This window comes from Nansenia antarctica, assembly GCF_963989245.1.
Source record: "Nansenia antarctica genome assembly, chromosome: 9".
Taxonomy (NCBI): Eukaryota; Metazoa; Chordata; class Actinopteri; order Argentiniformes; family Microstomatidae; genus Nansenia; species Nansenia antarctica.
This window is the reverse complement of record NC_137679.1, coordinates 4,170,135-4,189,868: the sequence shown is the minus strand read 5'-3', so window position 1 is coordinate 4,189,868 and position 19,734 is coordinate 4,170,135. Positions and strand designations below refer to the sequence as shown.

At 43.1% G+C, this 19,734-nt stretch overlaps 1 protein-coding gene across 4 annotated transcripts in view; it reads left to right on the top strand.

Annotated features, from left to right (window-relative positions):
- Nucleotides 1–19,734, top strand: part of LOC308165162 (NLR family CARD domain-containing protein 3-like) — a 469,264-nt gene that overhangs the window by 52,024 nt on the left and 397,506 nt on the right. The gene's annotated exons all lie outside the window — the stretch shown is intronic.

The following is a 19,734-nucleotide window of genomic DNA, read 5'->3' as shown; positions in this document are numbered from 1 at the left end:
AAGACGACACGAGTATTTGAATGTTGGTGCACCTCAGACAGAGACTGGGAGAAAAATCACTCTGCTGCAGCAACAAACGCTGCTAACAGCTAGCGGCTAACAGTGGTACATCGCTACGAACGTCTAACTACGTTTTTATAACATCACACAACATGCTGATAACATGAACATGCTAAAAACACATAAATAGATGAACACACAGTCCTTGGTTTTGAACACGTCCTAAAACAAAAGTATGTTTACAAGTAAAGTTGCTTACCAGTATGTTCAGTAGCCTACAGCAAACGAGAACAGTGAATCCAATCCAGAAATTATAAGTATGTAGTGATCGTTAAACTGTTGTTTATTATATTGAGTGGGTACTTCAAGTTGGTGTTATGAAAAAATACGAAAACTAGATATTGTTGACAATTTCCCTTTACGAGCCCTTTGAGTCAGCGGGTGGTTCGTACATTCAGCCAGCTCCCTATATCCACGTGGGGCCGTTGTCATGGGAACATGAATGCTGTTTCCTGATAGGCTGAAGACGTTCTATAGAATCTGGACGTTTTGCTGCAACTGAACGTGTCGGAGCTTGGTTGCGGCGCTTATGGACACTGGCCCCGTGGCCGCGCAAAGCGGGACATCTGGTCACCCTATTTATATGGTACCGGCCCAGCCGGCCAGAACGGTATCGGTTTGCAAGTACTACCACGACTGAACACCGGCCCAGACCGGCCCAAAACCAGACCGGCCCAACAGGAAATCTCCAGATCCTCCCGATTAGCCACCCCGGGCCTGAGTGTGTGTGTGTGTGTGTCAAAATATACCACAAGTACATTACAGGTCACGGTTCAACCCATATGTCATACGGAGGGGGTACGAGGAACCAGATATGCAAGTGAGAGGCGAGGCTGCGAAGTAAATCAAGTCAGGTCAAGTCAGGTTTATTTATATAATGATAATAATAATAATAATAATAATAATGCATTTTATTTATAGGCGCCTTTCAGAGCACTCAAGGACACCTTACAGAGCATCATTTAAAAACAAGCAACATATTCAAACAGGTTAAAACAGTGATTCAAACAAACAAAAACAACCAAAACAAGACAAAACAAAAGACTTAAAAAATAACCATAAATTAAAAATACGCCAGTTTAAAAAGGTGGGTTTTCAGGCAGGTTTTGAAGGTGGAGTGAGAGTCAATATTGCGGATGTCTTGTGGAAGAGAGTTCCAGAGAGACGGGGGGCAGAGTGGCTGAAGGCTCTAGACCCCATAGTGGTATAGCACATTTACAACGACAAACAGCAGACCAAAGTGCTTAATAGATACAACACTATAGTCAAAAGAAAACAAGAAATACAAATATACAAAAACAAGGTGCAATACAGAATAACAGGTGCAGAAATAAAAGTGCAGAAAAGTGCAGTATGTTGTTGGGAGGCAGGCTAAACTGAGGTCAAAGGCCAGGGAGAAGAGGTAGGTTTTAGCTAAGGTTTTAAAAGCCTCGACGCTCTGGGCAGATCTGACGTGGAGGGGGGGGAGGCTATTCCAGAGTGAGTAAAGTGAGTGCTCTGCCTCCCTGTATGAGAGTCACTCCCCCACCAGCCTGTGTCAGGAAGTCAAGGCCGTCTCTGCACCTGCACTAACAAAGACCGACAGTGAGACAGAGGGAGAGGGAGGAAGACAGAGACAGAGGGAGTGACAGAGGGAGAGGGAGGAAGAGAGGGAGAGGAAGACAGATACAGAGGGAGAGGGAGGAAGAGAGGGAGAGGAAGACAGAGGGAGAGGAAGACAGATACAGAGGGAGTGACAGAGGGAAAAGGAGGAAGAGAGGGAGAGGAAGAGAGGGAGAGGAAGACAGATACAGAGGGAGTGACAGAGGGAGAAGGAGGAAGAGAGGGAGAGGAAGACAGATACAGAGGGAGTGACAGAGGGAGAAGGAGAGGAAGACAGATACAGAGGGAGTGACAGAGGGAGAGGGAGGAAGAGAGGGAGTGACAGAGGGAGAAGGAGGAAGAGAGGGAGAGGAAGACAGATACAGAGGGAGTGACAGAGGGAGAGGGAGGAAGAGAGGGAGTGACAGAGGAAGAGAGATTAGAATACTGCTGATGAGAACAAGACATACGTGGTTCATGCAGCTTTATTCATCTTTGTTTGGCCACCTGATACACAAGTAAAGCACTTCGGGTGTCTTGAGAGGCACTATATACGTATAAATATGATCAATTAGCCTAGTATTCATTATTAGAGGTCTCCATGGAGGAAAATATCACTATACTTGATTTAACTTTATCTGCAGGCCTGTGATTTGCTGTTGCTTTTACTGTAGAGAAAGTTGTGTTGCCCACAGCAGACAGCCGCACAGTGAAAGTGAGTGACGTCACAGCAGACAGCCGCACAGTGAAAGTGAGTGATGTCAATGCGAAATAGAAAACGCAGAGGTGAGAGGAAGTCGCGCGCGGTTCTGACGTCACGTCTCTCATTCACTTTTCATTCGTTTGTTGTTTGTTTCATTCTGGATTGAAATCTGAACGAGACTCGCTTAATCATCTCTAAACCGAACTGCATTCTGCTGAAGTGTGAAACGGGGAATCGACTTCGAGGAGGATTTGTGTTGTTGTTGTTTTGTTGTAGAAAAGGAATGAGAAGTCAGATATGGTTTCAGTGGATGAATATGACAGTCAGATATGGTTTCAGTGGGAATATGACAGTCAGATATGGTTTCAGTGGGAATATGACAGTCAGATATGGTTTCAGTGGGAATATGACAGTCAGATATGGTTTCAGTGGGAATATGACAGTCAGATATGGTTTCAGTGGGAATATGACAGTCAGATATGGTTTCAGTGGGAATATGACAGTCAGATATGGTTTCAGTGGGAATATGACAGTCAGATATGGTTTCAGTGGATGAATATGACAGTCAGATATGGTTTCAGTGGGAATATGACAGTCAGATATGGTTTCAGTGGGAATATGACAGTCAGATAATGGTTTCAGTGGGAATATGACAGTCAGATATGGTTTCAGTGGGAATATGACAGTCAGATATGGTTTCAGTGGGAATATGACAGTCAGATATGGTTTCAGTGGGAATATGTTATTCCTTTCGCCCGGTCCGGAGCCAGAGGACGGGCCACGGACGGTGTTCCTGCCGCCTTGCACCGGGGGAAACCGGGGAAGGGAAAGTCTCCGCCCCGGTGGCTTAGTTGGGAATTTCTCCTCTCCGTTTTACTGATCTGTTGTTGTTCTCTCCGTGGAATGTATTATCTTTGAGTACTGAGAAAAGCGCGATACAAAATGAATGCGTTATTATTATTAGCGCCATATCAGACTCATTTACATCGACGTGTAGGTTAAACTGATATGTTGATTTATGTGTATTGTCCCTGCCACTAAATGGCTAAATAAATAATACAAGTTAAAAAATAGCTCTGCTAAACTATGCTTCTAGAACATATGAACCCTGATAACTGCCATACCATTTATTTAGGCTATTTATTTTAAATTTTAGACATTTAGCAGCTGCCTTCATCCAAAGCGACTTACAACAAATAGGCCTACATTTGTGAAGTAAATGTATCATCTATCCATCAGTCATGATATGAAAAAACTAATCTAGGACCAGCGGCCATTGGCATTCACAATGATAGAAGACGGTATTATTATTAAGAAGTATTATTATTTATTTATTTATATATATTTATTACTAACAGAAGAGAAACTGTACATGGGGGTATAGTGTGGATTGTCTACGGCGGAAGCTCGTTCTACCAGCGCTTGGTTTAAAATAATAACAATGCTTGGTTTAAAATAATAACGATAATAATGATAATGCATTTATTTATATGTTATAGATTTAGAGTAATTCAACACACTGTATTTCGGTTACGATTTCGAAACATGACTGATTGACAATGTGTGTGAAATAATGTAGAATATTGTAGCGAACGGGAATCTTCTAGTGTAACTCGCCCCATGCGGAGTCGAACCCCGACCTCCCACATAACCGACGGCCGCGCTAACCATTAGACCAAGAGAGTTAACTCCCTTGGAGGAGCTGTTAACGGGGCCTCATACAGGATCGTTACACTATCCTCACCGACACGCCTCTCCGATGGCCTTCCTTCCATCCCACTTCTGACACCAGTGTAGCGAACGGGAACTTGTAGTGTAACTCGCCCCATGCGGGAATCGAACCCCGATCTCCCGCATAACCGACGGCCGCGCTAACCACTATACCAAGAGAGTTAACTCGCTTGGTGGAGCTGTTAACGGGCCTCATACAGGATCGTTACACTATCCTCACCGTTCGGGAGAGCGTGCCCTCACGCTTCACTATGTCAAGTGGACATGCCTCTCCGCCACGCCTCTCCGATGGCCTTCCTTCCATCCCACTTCTGACACCAGTGTAGCGTACGGGAATCTTCTAGTGTAACTCGCCCCATGCGGGAGTCGAACCCCGACCTCCCGCATAACCGACGGCCGTGGTTAGCGGGAGATCGGGGTTCGATTCCCGCATGGGGCGAGTTACACTAGAAGATTCCCGTTCGCTACAATATGATATACACAATATACATAGCATATTCATGAGATAACTGCATTATTTCACGCACATTGTAAATCAGTCATGTTTCATTTCGAAGTGAAGTAATAACCGAAATACAGTGAGTTGATAATAGGCTATTGGTCCCAAGACCACAACCATCACCGCTTCCAATGTACTGCTTCCAGTTTCTGTGCGGAAAGAAACGAAAAGATCTATTATTGAACAGGGTTGCCAGATGGGATTGACACTTTCCAGCCTAACCACAATCTAAAAAACGCTAAATCCACCAAAAACCAGCCCAAAACCTAGATTGTTAGAAAACCGCTAAATACTGGGCTGGTGCCCATCTCCTGCCCCCTAAACTGTATGTCTGTTACCAATGATGTCAGTAAAATCAAAATAAAACCTGCACATCGTATAGCTACTATGTGTTTTAACTTAACTATTAATCCAGCCCAACCGCTTGGATGCTTTTTTTCCGGCCCAAGTGTGATCAAGAGTAGCCCATTCGGCGGTAACCCGCCCCACCTGGCAACCCTGTTATTGAACAGTTATCTGATGTGTTCTCTCTGTGTTTTAATGACGTCACTGCTGTCTTGTGTCTGTCATAACGTCTGTCATCATTAGTCTGTATTTGGTACGTCTGTGTCTTGTTACCTCCCTGGTGTATACATATGCTGTCTATTCCCTGGTGTATATATGAATGAATGAATGGTCTTTATTGTCATTAATACAGTACAGGTGACCACGAAATTGTCAGGATGTCAGTTACCGTATCTGGGACGGTTCACTGTCAGGATGTCAGTTACCGTATCCGACCACTAGAGGGCAGCACGGGTTCACAGACCCAGTACAAGATCAGAATGAATACATTGACATTAAATGTTGAAATCAAATGTTGTCCTAAAGCTTTTATTTTACATTATTGTAAAATATTTACATTATTGTAAAAGCTGTGAAAACTCTTTGTTCATTTGTGTAAACAGTCAAATATTCTCCAAGCCAAGAAAGTTGCTATATATCTGTTTGTTTTCTTATACAGAAGCAACGACTATTATCAACAAAGCCAAAGAAATGCAACTAGAAGGAAAAAACGTTTTAGTTTTTTTATAGACACTGGAGAACAGAGAAACAGTACAAGGGGGGCAGTAGATCCATCCAGTAGTAGTCATAGGGGACACAGTAAAGAGGAAAAGCGGGTGTCTCAGGAGACGTAGTGCTGGGGGGTGGACTGAAGAGTTAGATTCAGATTCAGATTCAGATTCAGATTCAGATAACGTTTATTGCCATTATGCTTGACACATATAGGAATTTGTTTTGGCATTACAGAAGGTGCATTTATGCTTTTTTCACATATACATGAACAAAAACAAATACAAATACAAATGCAAAAACAGGCAAAAACAGGACAACACAGGACAGACAGTGCATGGATAGTGCTGTATATATATATATATATATATATATATATATATATATATATATATAGTGCAGTGCAGAGTTATTCAAGGTCCAGTATGTTCAGTCAGTTAGATCACTTCAAACCCTGGGGGCTGAGAGGAGCAGAGAGGGCTGTTGGAGTAGCCGTGTTCCCTGTGGTCCATGTCTCAGTGAGAACCAGGAAGGATCACTTACATGTAATAATAATAATAATAATAATAATAATAATAATAATAATACATTAGACTTATATAGCGCTTTACAAACTGAAAAGATCGAGTAGTAATAATAAAAAGAAACAAAAGGTAAATAGAAGAAAGTATAGGGGCCTAATTGAGGTAGTGCTGGGGACACATGGGAAGGGGAGGGGGGGAGAGGGTTAACTGGTGAAGGCGAGCTTGAAGAGGTTTAGAGGGCCTGTTTGAATGTTGGGAGGGTGTTGGCCTGTCTGATGTGGTTGGGTTTTGTTGTTGAGTTTCTGCTGCTATTCTGTTTTCTTTTTCTTTTATTATTATGATTATGATTATGATTATGATTATGATTATGATTATTATGATTATTATTATAAGTAGTAGTAGTCGTATTGCATTGCACTGTTAATTGTTAATTGTTATTGTTGATTGTTGAGGAGTTGCTTGCCGTAAAGTATTTGGTCCTTTGTGTCTGAGGACACCGGTCTACAGTTTTCTAATCTTATGTTACGTAGTGTTGATAAATAATTAATAGATACAATTAATTTGTATCATCTTTAGTTTTGTAATCATTCTGAGACGTGTGTTTATTTCCCGCTGAATGTGCCTATCCCTGTATGAAGAAAGTGAAACGCCCATCGATGACGTCATCAAAAGACGCCAGTGTTTGTGTTTTTGTCAGAGCAGCATTTTCATTCTATCTGATCAAAGGTTGATTCCATTCTCCTAAATGCCAGACAGCGTATGCAGCTCGACGCTCCCGGAGTGTGATTAAATAAAGCATCGCGTCACAGGTAAGGACAACTAAGATATTAGCCAGATGAATAATAACTTTAACTGGCCAAAGGCAAATGCGTTGGTTCTTTTGTAGCCAATTCTAGTACCGTCCAGCATGGCGCATGTTAGCCCCGGTGTGTGTGTGGAACTAGAGGCCCTAAAGGCCACATGCACTAACATACACCTTTTACTGTATGTCACATGTTATTTATTCATGTTAGCCCCGGTGTGTGTGTGGAACTAGAGGCCCTAAAGGCCACATGCACTAACATACACCTTTTACTGTATTTCACATGTTATTTATTCAGATCTGTTTAGGCAAGGCAAGGCAAGTTTATTTGTATAGCACATTTCATACAACAGGGGCAATTCAAAGTGCTTTACATGCATTATTTAAAAATACAGCAAGAGGAGCATAAGAAAATAAAAATTACAATGAATAAAAGCAAATATAAGAAGTAAATAGATAAAACATTTAAAAAGACAATAGTTAAATTCTAACCGGAATACCGTATACTCTCAGTAACAATCTTTAACAATAACAATCTCAACATAAAATATAATATTATAAAATATAAAAGTTAACTTCAAATGTGTTGGATCATCTCACGAAAGCATTGACCCTCCACAATAGCAACAGGTCTCATGTCCTTGACGATCATCTGTAAGATGCTGTTAGAAAGCTGAGCAGCCATCTGGGGTGTGCATGGAGTTGTGCTCTTTTTGTGGAAAAAGTTTTCCACACTGCTTTGCTTCCTGAAAATAAAAAAAGCACACATTTCTTATCATGTGTAGGCCCCTTAATTTTCACCTCACTGCTATGTTTAGCCAACATGGCCATTTAGAAGTCTGTCCATCACCACAACACATAGCTAGCTAGTAGCTACATGGCTAGCTAACTTTACTCTCGCTGCTATGTTATGATTAGCTAAATTGATGCTAACGTAGCATGCGAGCTACGAGCTAGATAACGTACAGTAGGTGCGAGCACCACAATAACAATAGGCTAGTAAGGCTACCGTAGCTAGCCAGCTACATAGCTAACGTTACTCTCGCTGCTATGTTATGATTAGCTAAATTGATGCTAACGTAGCATGCGAGCTACGAGCTAGATAACGTACAGTAGGTGCGAGCACCACAATAACAATAGGCTAGTAAGGCTACCGTAGCTAGCCAGCTAGTAGCTATCCATTTTTCACTGATACACGGCCGGAAAAGTGAACAGAAATACAACGCTGACTTACGGTGCTAGCTTGCTGCTGTCTTCACAAAGCGCTCCAGGATGCTTTCGCTTGAGGTGCTCGTTCATTGCAGTCGTACTGCTGTGATAGGCCAATTCATTTTTGCACAGTTTACAGACCACCACATTGCCATTGGTTTCTTTTTTTGTAAAGTACTCCCATACTTTGGACGATCGTGGGCGAAGTCTTTTAGCCGCCGGCTCTGCCTCCGTGTTTGAACTGGTCGCAGCCATTTTGTTTTTTACGACTAACCGACGCATTTTACGGCAACCGACGTATTGACGTAATCGATGACGTCGATGACGTCGAATAATCGTAACAGCCCTATTTGTGTTTAATCATAACTGGTGCAAAACATGAAGGTTTTTAGCTTAGATTTAAATATTTTAAGGGTTTGGGCCTGTTTGATTTCTTCAGGGAGTTTGTTCCAGGAGCATGCAGCAGCGTGACTGAAAGCTGCTGCACCTTGTTTTTAGGAAGAATTAACGTAATGTAATGTTGTGTCATCGCAGGACCTCGTTTTATTAGACTAATCACATTGAACCTTGTATTAGAACCCTCCCCAGGTTGCTAGGTAACAACCCTCCCCAGGTTGCTAGGTAACACCCCTAACCAGTTAGCAGAAGCAGGCAGCTGCCCACCCTCTTTAGCTACGTTAGCTGCACCTATGACAAACAAACCAGGTCATGCAAATTGTGCTGTAAAGCATCTTGTGTCCTTCATAAAGAGTTTGGTTTTAACAACCGAGGTCCATCCCAAGTCAGTCCCGATCTTCCAACGTGCAGCTGACTGTATTATTATGAATGAGGCACAATCAATTCTGCATTTCCAGGAAGGACTTGATACGCGCAGCTGCAGTTACAACAGCCAATCAACCAACAGTAAGTAACTGGATTGAGACATGAAATTAAACACATTTGATCATTTCGTTGCTAGGTAACGCTAGCTAACTCTAGCTAGCTGATAACAATGGCGGATGCTAGTAGCGGTGGACTAACCAACACAGCGAGCAGTTCTTTACCAAAGCAAGTTCAGGGGCCAGGTTTTGCACGCTTGGTTGTTACACAAGTAACCAGCTTGTTGTCGAAGCACAAACTGGTTAGAACGAGGCTAGGATTTAGCCAGTATGATTTGAAGCCTGTGTGCTGACTTATTTAAGCTGTAGTGGTTTTATATCATGTTATACTGAGAAATGTAAGTCTCTCTGAAGTAGGGGCGAAATCTAGCACTCAAGGAAGGCCCATTTCCTTCCTGAATGGGATGTGCCAAGATCTGTGGCGCAGTGAACAATTCTGACTATGGACAAGGCCCATAACTTATGTAATCACAGATTTGTATAATATGATTGGTTCCCAAGAATAGTGACCTCATGACCAAGGACAGTTCTATAAATATGAGTCCCACCCATCGTTGGCGGCTTTTTGCTTCCTGCTTGCTTCCTGCTTGCTTCTTGCTGCTGCGCTCATGTAAACTTGGCATAATAAAAGGCCTCTTTGGAGACAATTGATCTAAGCTCTTTTTGCTTTGTAAGTTCTACTAAATCTATTAAGAATCAATTATATCCACAACAAAGCAATATCACATACGTACTGTTATACTGAATATCAGCACGGCTATGATTCGGTCGTAGGTATGAGGCAGCAGAGTCTAATGTCTCTTAGGGCAAGAGCCTATCTCCTGTTTCCGTAGCATGTGGTGGCTTGATACAAGTACACCCCCTGGACAGGACCCTGGTATGTCGCAGGGTCTTACCCCCCCCAACCCAACCCTTAATGCTGAGTGCCAAGCAGGGAGGCATCAGGTACCATTTTAATAGTCTTTGGTATAACTCGGCTGGTGATCGATTTTTCGGTTGTTTACATAGTCTGAAACTACAGATGGTAAGCTTTCAAATGATGCATCATACATTGAAATCGGAAAAAAATTCAAGACGACACGAGTATTTGAATGTTTGTTTGTATCAATGTTGAATGGTGACTGCTAAAAACGCTGCTAACACAGGCAGCTAGTGCCTAACGTTTCGTTCTAAAACGAAATTATGTTTACAAGCCAGGTATCACTTACCGGTAGCCTCTGGCAACAGTGAATCCAACCCACAGATTATAAGTATTTAGTGATCGTTAAACTGTTGTATATTATATCGAGTGGTACTTAAAACAAGTTGCCTGTTATGAAAAAAACGAAAAGCAGATATTGTTGACACCCCTTTGATTCTGGGACTGGTTTCTGGTCTCACCAGCAGCGTCACTAGGCTACACTTTTAAAAAGGGTGCTATAATTGATTTGCCATTTGTAAGAGAAGATAAATAGAATAAAAACATGAAGGCACTAAAACTAGAAATCAGAGGGTAAACGTTAAACGCAAACTTTTTTTTTTTTTACAATGCTGAATGCTGCAGTTTAAATTGTTTTAACTTTAAACCAGTTGGTCACTGAGTACTGCAGAGTACTGTTTTTTTGCTTGAATAAAGGCTGGCAGTCTTTAATAGCCAACTGTTGTTGTGGACTATATACTGGGGAAATATTTGTTATTATTCAGGAGTAAAACAATAAATACAAATATCGGATTGATATCGGTATCGCAGATACCTGAAGCCCAGGTGTCGGTATCGGTATCGGTAGTGAAAAAATGGGATCGGGACATCCCTAGCTATTATTATTATTATTATTTCAGGAGTTTCATTCCACGTGTGTTGGCAATTCAGAGTAACGCATATCCTATCTGTGGGTCCCATATCTTATCTGAAAGGTTTTTATAATCTTAATTTACCCTCCACTGTTTTTGCCTCTACCTTTGTTTACTACACAGATCCACCTCACAGCCCAGCTACCATGTCTGAACACAAGTCCACAGAGTCCCTGGGCTCTGGCTGTGGTTCTCCAGCCCAGACAAGCTCACAGCGGGGTCCAGAGATGGTGGCAGTGAAGCTGGAGGACTGCAGTCAAACACTGGAGCATAATGTGGTAGTGAAAGAGGAGGAGGAGGAAGTGATGGTGAAAGAAGAGGAGGAAGAAGGAGAGGAAGTGGAGGAGGAACATGCCATGGTGAAAGAAGAAGGAGGAGGAGGGGGTGTAGAGGAGAAAGAGAGTGAGTTGGATGGTAAGTTCATGCGATGAATTTGGCCAATGTTAAAATGGTATTTACTGTTGAACCCCTAGTCAATGGCCCAATCCCGATTCTCTTTTCTACCACTTCGGCTCGTTTTGGAGTCACTCGCTTTGGAGGGCCTCCGAACAGAGCCACAAGCCGTAGTGATTCCCCGGGGGAAATGGGACAACCCTTCACGACTAATACGTCATCCGTAGTGTAATGAATGGGTTAATTCATAGTCAGGACAGCGCATGCGCCTTAGAGAGAGTTCATGATATACCACTAGGTGACTGACAGGTGTCGAGAGAACCAAAGTAAACTGGTTATACCTTTGTTGAACCCAGACTCAAGTGTCTTATTATTCTATGTCCAAGTGACATTACACATAGTATCGTAGAAAAGCATTGACGCTCGCGATTCATTCACAACTTGAATGAACTTGAACGCTATCAATCGATCAAACAAGTCATCAAATAAAAAAGAACAATGCTTCATTATCAGACCATGACAGAATAAGCTCTAACCTGTATGAAACCTGTGCTCCTACCCTGCCAGTCTGCACTGATTTAGGACAACAGTGCAACAACTTCGAGGCTGAACTTTAGTTACATTTACGGCGTCATATGCCATCAAAGGGAAACATGGAAAAATGCATGACTTACAGATTTAATTTTATGACGTTACGAAATCCGATGTGACAGGAACGCTGGAGAAACAGCCGCTGTCCACTGCATTAGTTAACTACATGTCCTTGATGAGTCTCCCGCTCACTGCCCTCCATCAAAAATGGCACATATATAGTACTAATACATATAATAGTACATAATAACAACTGCTCGGATTAGATTGCCAGTTGTTTTGGTATAATAACAACTATAGCGTCATATACCACCAAGGGTATATTCGCGTCTATCATGCTGTCAAACACCACAGGTAATAATTTATTTCTAAATAAACATGATTGTACATCTCTGAAATGGAGATCGTGCTGTGCTTGACACTTCCATGGGACTGACGTCGGGGCAGCGGAACACGGTGACTGTCAGCCTGTGACAAACGCGCAGATATGAGTGCTCCGGTCTGTCCTGCTGGCTCCGGTGTCCTGGCCGCTGTCCTGAGCGCGCTGGACTGTGGAATGTTAAGCATAGGCACAGCACCTCGACATAAAAGCGATTTCTTTTGTTATGCTTGTTATAAAGAAAGGGTCTATAATGCATTGAAATAACATTAAATTATATAACCCATCAACAATATTACATAATAACAACTGCTCGGATAGGATTGCGTGTTGTTTTGGTTTAATACGTGCCATAGCTGTAAATAAAACATGGAAATAGATCATGCGTGTCTATCATGCACACATCAGCCTAACGTTAGATAGATAACTTCACATTAAATATGTCTATCATCATCCGCTGTCAAACGCCACAGGTAATCTTTTATTTCTAAACAGGAATGTACATCTCGATGTGAATCGCGCTCCTTATGGGAAGGCTGTGCTTGACGCTTCCATGGGGCTCTCATGCATAGGCACAATAGTGGCATAATAGCGATCTTTTGTTGTTATGCTTGTTGTAAAGAAAAGGTCTATGATGCATTGAAATGACATTAAACTATAGTTAGTACGATGGTTATCATATTTTTTCAAGTCTTTAATTACAAGTAATTCCAGAAAAAGTAAATGACATTTCAGACTCGCTTCCGTATTACTAGTGATGCTCCGATCTGATCGGCGCTGATCGGTATCGGCCGATATGGCCTTGATCGGTTTTGATCGGAGTTCTCAAAACAGCCGATCAAACCCGACCGATCAGTTTAAAAAAAAAAAATGGCGTCGCCAGTCTGGAAATATTACACCGTGTCGGAAAGAGACAACAAATATGCCGTTTGTAATGCCTGTTCAAAAGAAATACCTCGGGGAGGAACGCACGCAAGGTCTTTCAATACAACGAATATAATACGGCATTTGAAGGCTTGTCACACGAAGGAATATAACGAGTTTAATACATTGGCGAGCACTAAGGCCAGAGAGAAAGAGTCGTCGAAAGAACGTTCGACACCACTCACTCAGCTTACTGTTACCGAGACATTGTAACGACAGCAACCATACGGCAACGACCACAAGAAACGAAAGGAAATAAATGCGAAAGTAATAGAATTCATATGCCTTGATCAGCAGCCCCTGTCTGTTGTGGAAGACGCCGGGTTCAAACGCCTTGTTTCCTGCCTGGATCCACGCTATACGCTGCCGGGGCGAAAATATTTCACTGATGTTTGCCTGCCGGAATTATATAACACTGTCTACACATACATCGGGAGCCTAGTGAAGGACAACATCGCGTCAATCAGCTTCACGACTGACATTTGGAGTTCGAGTGTCAGTCCTGTGTCTATGCTGAGCCTGACTGCGCAGTTTATCAACGCAAACTTTGAGCTGACTAAAGTGGTGCTTCACTCTCAAGAATTCCCTGGGTCACACACCGCTGTTTATGTTGCACTTTAGTTTGGGTATGTTTATTGTTCCTCAGGAAATGTTTATTGTTTATTGTTCCTCAGGAAAGCTACAGTATAAGCTCCAAGTTCTCTAAGAGCCCCTAGTTCCTCTCATTCGAGTGGAATGTTGCACATTTGATGTGACAGTGTACATTTTATTTATTATGATTTTTATTTCCACATTTTATTTATTATGATTTGTATGTTCCTGAAGTAAGCTACAGGTGGTTGTGAATTCAATAAAACAGATGGTTGTCAATTCATGATACTTTCTCATCTCCTAATTTCATTTGAATACTTAATATACAATATCAATGGTGTTAAGAATAATTAAAAACATAATTAATGCTACACAATAAATAGAATGAATGAATGAATGAATGAATGGTCTTTATTGTCATTGCTATAGTACAGGTACCAAACAACGAAATTTAGGAGGGGTGGCTCCCCTGGTGCTAGGAAAGAAAAAAAAAAAAAAAAAAGCTTCAATTGCCATTTTCGACGCTGTGATCGGTGATCGGTGATATCGGATCGGCAGATCACTGGTTCCAGTGATCGGTGATCGGCACCAAAAACCCTGATCGGAGCATCTCTACTTACATCCTTGACATGGTAGATCAGACAAGTTCTTTCCAGCTTGGTAACAGTCACATTTGTCTGAATGTTCTCTGGTTTGCCTTGACATGGCATCAGCATTGCGGTGTTGCCGGCCCGCTCGATGCTCTATGTCAAAGTCATATTGGCTCAACTCTTCCAGCCAGCGAGCCAACTGACCTTCAGGGTTTTTGAACCGAAACAGCCAGGTGAGACTGCCATGATCTGTTCGTAGCAGAAACTTCTTGCCCAGTAGGTAGTGGCGGAACTGGCGAGTGTAGCGGACGACAGCAAGTAACTCACGTCTGGTAACACAGTACCTCTGCTGAGCTGGTGTAAGATGGCTGCTGGCGTATGTTAGGACTCGCTCTTCTCCCCACTGGAGTTGTGACAGAACAGCTCCAATACTGTGGTTCGAGGCATCAGTGTCTAGAATGTACTTGCCTCCAACAGTGGGGTACCCCAGCACTGGTGTAGTTGTCAGTTTTTCTTTCAGCTTTGTAAAAGCATCTTGGTGCTCATTTGTCCACAGGAATGTAGCCCCCTTCTTTGAAAGGCTGTGGAGAGGGCTTGCCAGTTCTGCAAAAGCTGGAACAAACTTGCGGTAGTAGTTACACAGTCCAAGAAAAGCTTGCAGCTCCTTCAGGTTGTTGGGTAGCTCCCAGCGCTGTACATCCTTGACCAGAGCTGGGTTTGGACAGATCCCATCTCCACTCACAATGTGGCCCAGGAAGAGAACTTCCTCTTGAAGCAAGTGACATTTAGAAGGCTTCAGCTTCAACCCATAGCTGTGGAGACACTTGAAGACCTGTGCGAGCCGGTCCAGGCTTTCATCCACTCCCCTGCCAATGACAATGACGTCGTCAAGGTAGATCAGCAATGTTTCCCATTGGAGTCCCCTGAGGACGAGCTCCATTGCCCTCTGAAAGGTGCTTGGGGCACTGCAGAGCCCAAATGGCATGCGGGTGTATTCATAGAGGCCCCATTTGGTGATGAATGCAATACTGTGTCAATCTTGTGTGTGACAGCAGACATGTAACCCAGGTCGGAATCACTTTTGGCAAAGAGGGATTGGTAGGTCACTAGCAGTTGGATAAATTGTTCTTGTTGCTCCTCACTGAGTGCCTCACTAGTAGCACCAACCAGGCTTTGGAGATGTTCAGGTAGCTCAGAGATTGCTGCTACTCTTCCAACCACCAGTGATGGCACACTCTCTGACTCTCCCTCTATGATGGGCTCTACACTTTGCTCAGGTGAACATGATGGCTCCTCAGGATAAGCTTCAACTAAGAGTCCAAGGCATGCTCCTCTTGGCAGGGCCGCTTTGCTGGTCGAGAAGTTGCATAGCCGGACTGGCACCCACTTCTCCATAGTGGTAACAACACTCCCGGAGACTACATTTTCTGTGATGTTCAAAGGCTCTAGTACAGCTGGAACACCTGGCCTTGGTTCTTCCACCTCACCCCAGACCACACATTCAGATGTGGTGGTATGGTGGTGGTCTCTCCTAGGGTCACTCTGGCAACATGATAGTCTGATCCATCCCCTCGTACTATTTTGGAGGGCACAAGTTCGTTACCGATGAACACCTTACCACGGGTGTGGATGACAACATCATGAGTCTTCATCAGATCCAATCCTATGAGGACAGAGTCACGTATGGGGGCTACGTGTACGTCCCAGTCGATTGTTTTGGCTGCAATTTTAAAAGTGACGTTCAGTCCACGTTTTGCTTCCATGCCATCTCCAACTCCCGCATTTAGAAGGTAGGTCTTACGTATGCTTGTCGGATCACCTCCAGAGAAACTCCTATACAGCTCCTCTGAGATTACTGTTGTCTGGGCTCCCGTGTCCACCACAGCCTGTGTTGGAATGCCGTTTACTGTCACCGGAATCTGTAGACTCTCACCCTTGTTTTTGGTGCAGCCAATCTGTAGCCCTTGTGGTTTGTGATCTGCATGTAGTCTCCCTTCTGACTGCCCCCGTTGGTCTGGGCCTTTGTCACCGCAGTTACGTGCAGCTGTTGGGCTCGGCGATCTACTGCAGTCCCTCCTGAAGTGTCCTTGTTCTCCACATTTATAACATGGGCCAGCTGCTCCCCGGGTTGGGCTTGGTGACTGGGAGCGCATCCGGCCGGGCTGCACCTGATAATGGTTCTGTGTCCTCTCTAGTGACAGGGGACGTTGTGTTGTTGCTCTAGTTTTATGATGTTCAAACTGCAGCTGTAGATTCCCTACTGTATGTACGAGGGTCTTGACTTGGTCCGTTAGTGTAGCAAACTGGTCAGCAGTTACATACTGAGGGGTCTGTACCCTACGAGAGGTAGGAGTAAAGTCCTCACAGATGTCTCCATCATCAGCCCAAGAAATGCGTTGTGTTCTGTTCTTTATTTCTGTTTCACGTCCCACCGTAGCTTTGAAGTTGTGTTCATGAGCCTCTACACACTTTTGAGCCTCTGCAAGGGAGCATGGATCTCGGTTCATAACTTCATAGGCCACTTTTTGATTTTTTTAGACCTTTAAGAAAGGCATCAGTTGCAAGTTGATCTTGCAGCTGGAGATCCACTCCTGGATATGCAAGTGTGACGAGGCGTCTCACCTCTTCTGCAAATTCAGCTGACGCCTCTCTACCTTGCCGAAGTTCTCCCAACTTTCTCCTTACTGTGGTAGGGGGGTCTCTTTTCCCAAAGCGCTGAGTAAGCTCCTCCACTAAGAGAGCATAATCCTCAGGTGTACGTTCTGGCAGTGAGCAGATATATCGTATTGCAGCTCCTCTTAAGCATTCATGCAGCCTGTCCACTCTTTCTGTAGTACTCCATCCATACTCCCTGGCCTGGCGCTCAAATGGCAACAAGAAAGAGTCCCAGTCATCATTTCCTTCAAATGTGGCACGTTTAGGTCTACGCACTTCTTGCAGAGTGTGCTGACTGTTGTGACCAGAACTATTCAGTCTCTGCTCACCATAGGGAAATGAGCGTTGGGTTTCATTCTCAGAGTCTCTAGTGTCTCTCCATCTACTGTCAGGTTCAGCATTGCCGCCCCTCCTGGTGGGACCAAAGTTGCGAGTGCGCTGATTGATGACATCCAACTCAGCTGCAAAGGGGGCACCAACACGAGTTTTTGGTCTTACTGGTATATCCCAAGAGGCTGAAGGTATAGCTTCAGGCTCAGAAGCATGCCTGTCCAATGTGGGGCGCTGTAAGATCTTATCCCCATTTCCACTGGAAGCAGCAAGTGGTGGTGAGGCTTGCTGTGTAACGGGATTTCCTCCTGTTATGTGTGTTAGTACGGGGGCTAGCATCATTTGCAGGTGTTTTGTCTGCTGATTTTGGCTATCCAACAAAGCTTGTAGCCATGTTGGGGCTCTATCAGGCTCAGTAGGTCCTACTGTAGCTCCTTGTTCCTCTGTCATTTTATTGAGTTTTCTGTTGATGTAATTGTCCTTTTATTTTCGGTGGATTGTCTGTTCCACTTGTCTTGTTCTCTTTCATGTAGTTGTCTCTTTGTATTATTTAGTTGTTTATTCATGTAATTGTCTCTTTGATTTTGTTGAGTTGTTTATTAATGGAATTGTCCGCTTAATTTAGTTGAGTCTAACGGGAGTACAGTCTTCCCAAACACCACCAGGTGGCAGTACTCAACCAGTTGTTGTAGTAACTCCTGAATCCAGTCAGCTGGCTAGTTAGCTGTCTCCTGTTAGCCCCTATTAGCTCCCGTTAGCTTTGGCTCTTATAACTTTATTATCTTCCGTTAGCTTCTGTTAGCTTTTCCTTTGTCAGGTGGATGTACTCACGGATGATCGCTACTTCTGATACCAGTTGTCGTGTTTTGTCCGTCTGATGTGCGTGGGTATAATGACTCACACGACAAGGAATTCTCCGTTTCTGGTTCTTTAGTTAACTTCTTCAAAACACAATACAAGATACAACTAATTGTGTCCCAGATGGCAGGTTAATAGATGACGGGGAAACTAGCTCTGGCACAGAACAGCAGCTTTGCTGTCCATACCGATGAGCGTTGTTCCCTTGACTGACTGTTTACGTAACCTCGGTAACGAGCCATATCTCTCTCTGGGTGATCATGTGACATACAGTAACCAATCAACAATAACGGTAACATAAACACAACAACAACAACAGGGAAGCCATCCATGGTGGACTGTCTCACACTATCAACATTCCGCAAGAAAGCACAACAACAAACACGTGTTCGTCTGTCCTTTGTGCAACTCGTGTGAGGCCTTGGTTTGCAGTTGCAAAGTCACAATGTCTGCTCTGAATGAGGTCGAAATGGGATAGACTGGATATCAGAGTAAAGAACAGTGATATTCTAGACTTAATAGGGTGAATTTACAAAGGCTGAATAGATGAGTCGCTTTGAAAGTTGTTGACTTCTGTTACAGTGTGTCCTCGTTTCCAATCTAGACCTTATTTATCTATGAAATATTGCAGAATGGCATTTCTAGTTAGTCTATTTAGTTGAAAGGTTAGATAGATATGAGGTTGGAAAGATAGAAGGTTAGACAGAGTCAGATAGTTACATAGGTAGATAGATAGTATGATAGATAGATAGATAGTATGATAGATAGATAGATAGGTAGATAGATAGTATGATAGATAGATAGATAGTTAGATAGATAGATAGATAGTATGATAGATAGATTGGAGCCTGGGGTAGTTCAGTGGACCGGGTGGAGGGTTGGTTGACTGGTTGAGAGTGGTAGTGTCGGTTGGTGAAGAGTTGAGTGTTGTTGTGTAATCTAAGAATGTTCTGCATGTCTCTTGAGTTTACTTTGACCTCCATGTTAAAAAGTGCTCTTTCAAGTCAGTAATGCTAAAGTAAAGTTCAATAGGTATCAAAACCAAAAGTCATAGAAGACGTTAGACGTCTCTTTTAAAGTTGGATTTGTGTGAAGAGTCTGTTGTATGGTGGATTTTCTCTCTTTTAATTGGCTTAAAATGTGGATGTTTAGATTGTGTTAATTGTAACCCTAACCCTCATGAATTCAGAGAAGGAATTTAGCAATAGATGGTACTATTTAATTCTACTACTCTATCTTTTCAGTTTGTAAAGCGTCTTAGAGTGTCCTAAAGCGCTTTAAGATGCTCCGATCAGGGTTTTTGGTGCCGATCACCGATCACCGATCACTGGAATCAGTGATCTGCCGATCCGATATCACCGATCACCGATCACAGCGTCGAAAATGGCAATTGAAGCTTTTTTTTTCTTCTTTTTTTTCTTTTTTTTCTTTCCTAGCACCAGGGGAGCCACCCCTCCTAAATTTCGTTGTTTGGTACCTGTACTATAGCAATGACAATAAAGACCATTCATTCATTCATTCATTCTATTTATTGTGTAGCATTATTTATGTTT